Genomic DNA, 7,070 nt, shown 5'->3' with positions numbered 1-7,070 from the left:
TTGTCCAATGCTGCTTTGAGGAACCAGCTAGACTTGTTTGGTTCCCTCTCTAAAGGACATCAATTATACCACACCTTGCCGTTGATGCTGCACTGCAGACCAGAGAAAAATATTGTTTGTTCATCTCCCCAAGATAAATGAAAATGAGCTTGATAATCTAGTGTTTGTCATGTGTAGAAAGGCAATGTAACTAATACATATGATATGAGTCATTTGAGTTTACAACAAAATATTATGATAGAAAGAGGGATAAAAGTGTCCATTTAAAAATAAATATATTAAACAAATACTTGTTTTTAATTTTGTTGGACTTATGCATAAATGATTAATGCTCATTTAAGGGTAAATTTGATTTTTGTTGATCTTTAATTCAGCAGGTCAACCTCAGCATAAACACCTACGTCTGATCTTTTTCTGCTGGCTGGATGCTCAGGGGATTATGTTTTTTAACGAGCTTCTCCTCATAGGAGGTAGCTCATCCCTAATCAATATTTCAACGCATATATTAACATTATCCAAATTGATTAAGTGCCTTTGCACCTTTAAATATTGTTTATCAAAGGAAAGGTCACTTGATGTATTTGGCTGTCCAACAGGGTATCTTCCTGAGGACTCCATAGGAAGACATGGTGTAATATTGATCAATGGTTTAGCTTAGCACTAAAGATTCATAAGTAAATGTTTACACATCCCTTCAGGGAAACAATCATTGAACATCAGTGTGTGTGTTTTACAAATAAGAGAACATGGAGTCCAATTGGAAAAGCACAAATAAATCAAGAAAGACAGTTAAATCAGCATAACTGTTGCATCAAAGATCACATCAGTAAAAAAGCATAAAATTTATGTTCAGAGCTAGATGACTCACAGTTCACACTCCGCAAAATGTCTCACCCCTGCAGCTGTGTTAATCCGCCACTCTGTCTGTGTTAGTGTGTTGTTCTGTGGGGTTTTAGGGTTTTAGGCGGTTCCGTAAAACTAACTAAGACAAGTTGAAAAGAGCTCCAAGAAACATGACAAAAAAGATCTTTCAGCATGAGCGTTCAACAAAATGTTCAGCCTACAATTGTAACATGGCAAACACAAGGCAGGCCTTTTGTCTAATCGAGCTGGAATTCATTTTTGATGCACTCAAAGTATAAATACGCTCAGTTTGACAATGAAAATGGAGCACAGCCGTTGTGCTTCTTGTTCATGCTAAGACCGCAGGCTGATGTAAGTTCACTCACAGAATATGACAGAGTCCAGTTGATATAACATTTGATTCAATTTGAGAACAGAGCATTCAGTTATTAATCCTGGCAGGGCTAGCGTTTTTTAATGAACACATAGCTGTGTATGATCCCTGTCTAATGCTCCATTTGGCAAATAGGAGGAGGCAAGATGATGTTACACGGTGAAACACAAGCATTAATGATTTTATAAGACGATGGAGAACAGAGGAGTCATTTAAAGCTTTTCAGAGCCCTCTTCAGTCATTCTGCCTCTATGCCGACAAGAGATCGCTGGACGAAAAGAGACAGAAAGATTTAAGTAAAGTCAGAGCAGAACTTTGCCTCTGAAAGGCATTGTGGGAGAAATACAAGAAAACTTGTTTTGGGGATGAATTACATGTTCATGAATCAGCATGCTGAAGTGTAAACACCTTTGTTGCTAATCTGTGGCATAACAATGCTACTTTGGCCCATTTTATCCTCAGATCAAAAATGCAGCCTTGGTGTCCATCCTAAAATTTCTCAAGCCAAATGAATGAGCATATATTTCTAAATTCCCACCAGCTAAACAGGATTGCTTTCAATGCAAGGAAAAACCTTCTGCTTTGGGATCCACTGAGCCAACATAGTTAACTGAGGACACAGACACTTATGATCATTTTAGAAAGGATTGAAGTGCAATCAGAGCACTGACACAATCTGCGCCATCTGTGCAGGTTGTGTCAGCTGGCACGTGTGGATAAAGAAATTTCACATATTTTGATATCTAGCCATGAAGCTTTTCAGTTATCTCATCACCTTCTGTTACAGCATGATGGAAGAACAGCTTATACAGTGTACAGGCCATTTATTAAAATGTGTCATTTTACTGCCATGGTACCCTGCAAAGTGTAGTGTCCATAAAGATAAAATATTGTTGTTGCTATTCATCCACATTCATGTAACTTTGTATAGACAGATAGAAAGTAGAAGAAAATAGAACTATATGAAGATTTATACAAAGACTTCATGATATCCCACTATTTGATTCTACATTACCCTAAGCTGAGTTGTATTTATTGTCAGCCCATAAAGAAATTCTTTTCTCTGCATTAGACACCATATCTCCATTTTAAAACATAGGCCGGATCTGAATTCATCATCAGATTCACAAAGCACTAAACAACACTTGCAACACAACGGAGAGAAAACTGTGTCGCAATCACATTCCACATTCTGAGCGAGGTTTTAAATCCCAAGCCTCCCTGTCTTCCACAAACATAAACAAGTCTATGGTTTGGAGCTCATTCATGAATCTATGTCTTTGGAGTTCCTGCTAGAAAGTATAAGTCTACCAGTTCTGACTCAAAGCCAAGGGACGCCCTTTTTCTCTGTTCTCTGTCTCTGGTTTTGAAACCATTCATGCCCTGCGGAGCGTATGCTCCACCCAAACAGTATTTCCATGGTGACACACATACTGTATATGGACCAACCTTTAAGGTGTGTGTCTGTGCATTTTTTTTCTTTCTTTCGTCTCTACCTAAGCAGCCTTTGAACCGTGACAACGGTTGAACGACAACGTCAGCAGAAAAGGGGTTTCCCTCTTCACGGCCTCCGGTCGCCCAGGCAACATTCCTGAGTCGACAAACATTGGCCCAGACTTGAGCCTGCATACCAGAGGATCTCCCAGGAAGTCCAAAGGGCTTTCCTGCCATCTTGTTATTGTTGTTGCTATAGTAGTGGCTGCCCGCCAGCAAGTGTGTACAGGTGAAAACAGGTAAACCTACTGTACCTACGTCTACCCATTACCTTCCATTAAAACTCTGGACACGAATAGAGCACAATCTTTATATATAGACAGGGACACACCTGAAAGACGTCACAACTGATATGACACTATTGACACAAAACATTACAGTGTGGCATGTTTGTAGTGTAGATATAAACAAAGTACCAACATGGTATCTGCACTGAATTGAGTCTTGGTTACATTTATATGTACATAAATTTGTCTCATCAACTAAATCATCCAGAAGATTTCCTCAGGTCTGTAAAATAATAATTTGCAGCATCAAAGCAGCATATAGGTCAGGAAGACTTTCTGACCTGACCCTTAAAAAAGTAAGTGTACGTGATCATGAGATTGTGAGTGTGTGTGTGTGTGTGTGTGTGTGTGTGTGTGTGTGTGTGTGTGTGTGCGCGCGCGCACATGGTTTGTCATGGTCACTTGGGAGGCGAGAGGCTTGCAGCCGTTCAGTGAAAACACAAACCAGGGCCATCTGCATGCCTGGATCCCCTCCAACATCAACACTAGCACACACACACGCACACTCATACACAAACACATCCACACACACTTTACATGATATCATGAATTGGGTGTCAGCAGCTGTAGCACCTCATCTTTGACGTAAATGTATACGGTCTGGGGCTAAGGCAGATGTTCGGCACATTGTGATAACCTAAAGGGGGTTTTGGTTTCTATTCAAAAGTCGATGAGGTGCTGAACAATTAACAATGTAAATTTGATCATTACGGTTTAAATTAAATAACAGCTCCTGCAGTGTTTGTAATGGTTTTACACCACACAGATTGTGAGTTAGATACGTCTTGCCTTAGGTCCTGGCTTTACTGTTGCTGGGTTATGTTGAGAAAACAAGTGAAGCATGTTGTTATGAAACAGTGACTGATGCTGTGTAGCAGCAGGCCAAAGTGAAAATGCCTCTTTCCCTGCCAGAAATTTGTATTAGAAACCACAGCTCCATGGCACAGAACCATATAGGCCTTCTTCTAGCACTGCACAGATCCAATTCCGCAGGAAAATGTGTGCATGTGTGCGCATGTTTGTGTGTGTGTGTGTGTGTGTGTGTGTGTGTGTGTGTGGTGGTGGCGGTAGGCCCAACATGCTTATGGGTTTAAAAAGGCTTCGTTTGGTTTCAATCGTAACTGTAACCGAGTGCCTTGACGATTTCTCAGCAAGAGACCTCAAGCTCAGATAAACGACCTGTAACAGGTTGCCATGGCGGTTAACGAACATCTGATGAATGTCATGTTAAAGTTTGGGAGTGAGCCTCGTGAAGCGCTTGGCAGCCAAACAAAACTCCAGGTGAGGGTAATTCAATTCAACCCCGGAAAAGGTGGGATTATTTTCCCCCTCACATACCTAAACTGGATGGAATATTCACATGCTTCGGATTTCAGATATTTCAACATACTTTTTAAGGCTCTGTAACATGAACTTGATATCTTCTTCTTCTATCCTCTTTTTTTGTGTTCTCTCATCTATGTTTTGAAGAAGACATCCTTGACTAATTAAGTCTTCAAGGTTGTCCTCTTGATCCAAGTTGCTGGGCTCCACGAAACAACAGCAGTGGGATCCCAACTGTATATACTATACAGGCAACCATCCATCAAGTTGGTCATCTTCCCTCTGAAGCTCCCTGATTTCCCTTTGAACCTATCACTGTGGACTGAGAAAAGAGAAACATATTTGATAGCCACAGCGTTTGAGTGAATTATTGTCGTGACTCAAGACTGTCTACTGTGTCATCTTATCAGCCATGCAGACTGTTAATACATAGGGATTATTCACTGAGAGTCCAGATTGTGTTGGAGCCTCTTGAGCTGTAGCACATTTCTCATTTAGTGGAGAACTTTGTTTACAAAAGGCTTATTTGACGCAAAGTGTGTGTGTGTGTGTGTGTGTGTGTGTGTGTGTGTGTGTTTTTCCTTTCAATTTAAGTATGTTAATGGCTAAAACAAACCCAGAAACACTGGTTGCTCACTTAGCAGAAAACAAAAAAAGTTGGTTGTTCTGGCATTTCACTCTGAACCAAAAATGTCAATACTGATGGTGGCGCTAGAGGAAAAGTCAGACCTGGAAAGTCTGCACAAAGTTGTTGTACTAATCCATCTAGTAGATATTGAAATATTTCACAAAATAACTGTAAAACGTTGTTCTTCTGGTGACGATGAAGATCAGGGGATCACTAAAGTCATTAAAATTCATTCTCTGGACCCCACAGATGTCTTCATGGTAATCCATTTCACTAAAAACTAAGAATGTCAACCTCGTGGTGGCACTATAGGAAATGTCAGGGGATCACCAAAGTCAGTATCTTTCACCATATATGTCTGTACACGTTTGTACAAAATGTCAAGGCAGCCCATCCAATATGTATTAAGATATTGAGTGTGGACAACCAACCGGCATTAGCATAGCTAAAAATAGTACAGTTTTAACACAGAGATAAGATCTGATCTGAACAATGAAAATCAAAAACCTTAAAACTTTTTGTGCTTTCATTTTCATGGTGATAGAACACATCAGATTATATTAAACTCAACCTTATCACTTAAATCTGACTTTAAGCAGTCTTTGTTTTTCTAGGTGGGTTTTCAAATGAGTCACCCAGAGGTTTTGCAGGTTCTTCTAGTTTGGATTTCAACAGAGGCACTATAAATTGCTACCAGCATGTGCCATGCATCTGATACAACCCCCTGAAAGAGTCTTATCAGATGTGCTATGTCAGTCCTCACTGCGAAAGGACTAAACACAGTTCCCCTTCGAGGGAACTCGAACTGCGTCGGTTACGACACTATGGGAACGCCTCTAGGCGAAGCAGGTCTGAACGTGAATGAAATCACTCCAATCCTATTGGCTTGTTGCTAGAACGGTACGGTGTGACGGAATAACCGGAGGAGTATAAAGCACACCTGTACACACTCATCATAAGCTTTTTTCTATTCAGCAGGCATGTATGTTGTTTGAAGAAAGCTCCAGTCCTACAAGCAGTGTGTCTTACCTGAAGAAGAAGTCTACCAGCATGTCCGGCAACCAGATGTACAGAAGGTGTGTTTTTTCTTGCCCTCGGTACATCACGGATGGAGATTCTCATGAGATGTGTGTCTCATGTTTGGGGATGGAGCACGCACGGGCAGATCTCGAGGGGGCTGCCTGCGCCCGTTGCGAAGCCCTTTCCGTGCGGGTACTGAGGTACAGTATGGCTCTCTTTTCCGAGGATGGCCGGATGTGTTTTCCCCGTGGTGTGGGCCCTGCGGCCGCTGAGGCAGCCCGGCGGCTTCACTCATGGGGTTCACAGCGTGATCTGTCGGAGGATTTCGGGACGGCTGAGGCTTTTCCCGACCTTCATCCGCTGGCTCCGACGCTTCCTTTCCTCGTTCAGGAGCCCGTTCTCGGCTTCTCCCGCTCGCGGTTTGGATCCGGAGACGCTGCAGCAATCCGACTCCGAGGAGGCGGACGTGCTCAGCGCAGTGGACGATGACTTCCGGGTGTCGGGGCGGCGTCATCTGGCGGCGCCCGACTATGACGTGCTGCTGGAGGTGGTGACTAGAGCCGTGGCTAAGCTCAACATCAACTGGCCACAGGAGGAGCAGACACCACAGGCTAGTGGTAGCTTGATGAAAGGTTTCTTAAGCACCACACGCCACCTCCACGCCATTCTTTCCTGATTTACATGATGAACTGAGTAAATCATGGGGCAGACCCTTCTCTACATGGCTTTCCACACCCGATCACTGAACTACAGTAATGTGATGGGGGTTAGGGACCGTGGTTATGGGAGGATGCCTCGGGTGGAGGATGAGCTTGCGAGCTATCTCTCCCCTCGACTTGCGTCCTCCCTGGAGAAGCCGGCGTTACCATCCAAACCATGTCGCACCACATCCACGCTTGTGGGGAAGGCGTACATGGCAGCGGGCCAGGCAGGTGCGAGCTTGCACACCACGGTGCTTCAAGCCTACCAAGCCAACCTGCTACAGGAGATGGTTCAGAGGGGGGGTCCCTCCGAGGAAGATCTGGCAGGAGCTTCGCAGAACCACGAAGCGTTAGACGCAGTGCGAAGCGTTCCGCCAGTA

This window comes from Micropterus dolomieu, linkage group LG13 (genome assembly GCF_021292245.1).
Source record: "Micropterus dolomieu isolate WLL.071019.BEF.003 ecotype Adirondacks linkage group LG13, ASM2129224v1, whole genome shotgun sequence".
NCBI lineage: Eukaryota > Metazoa > Chordata > Actinopteri > Centrarchiformes > Centrarchidae > Micropterus > Micropterus dolomieu.
The sequence above is the reverse complement of the archived record's forward strand: the minus strand, read 5'-3'. Positions refer to the sequence as shown.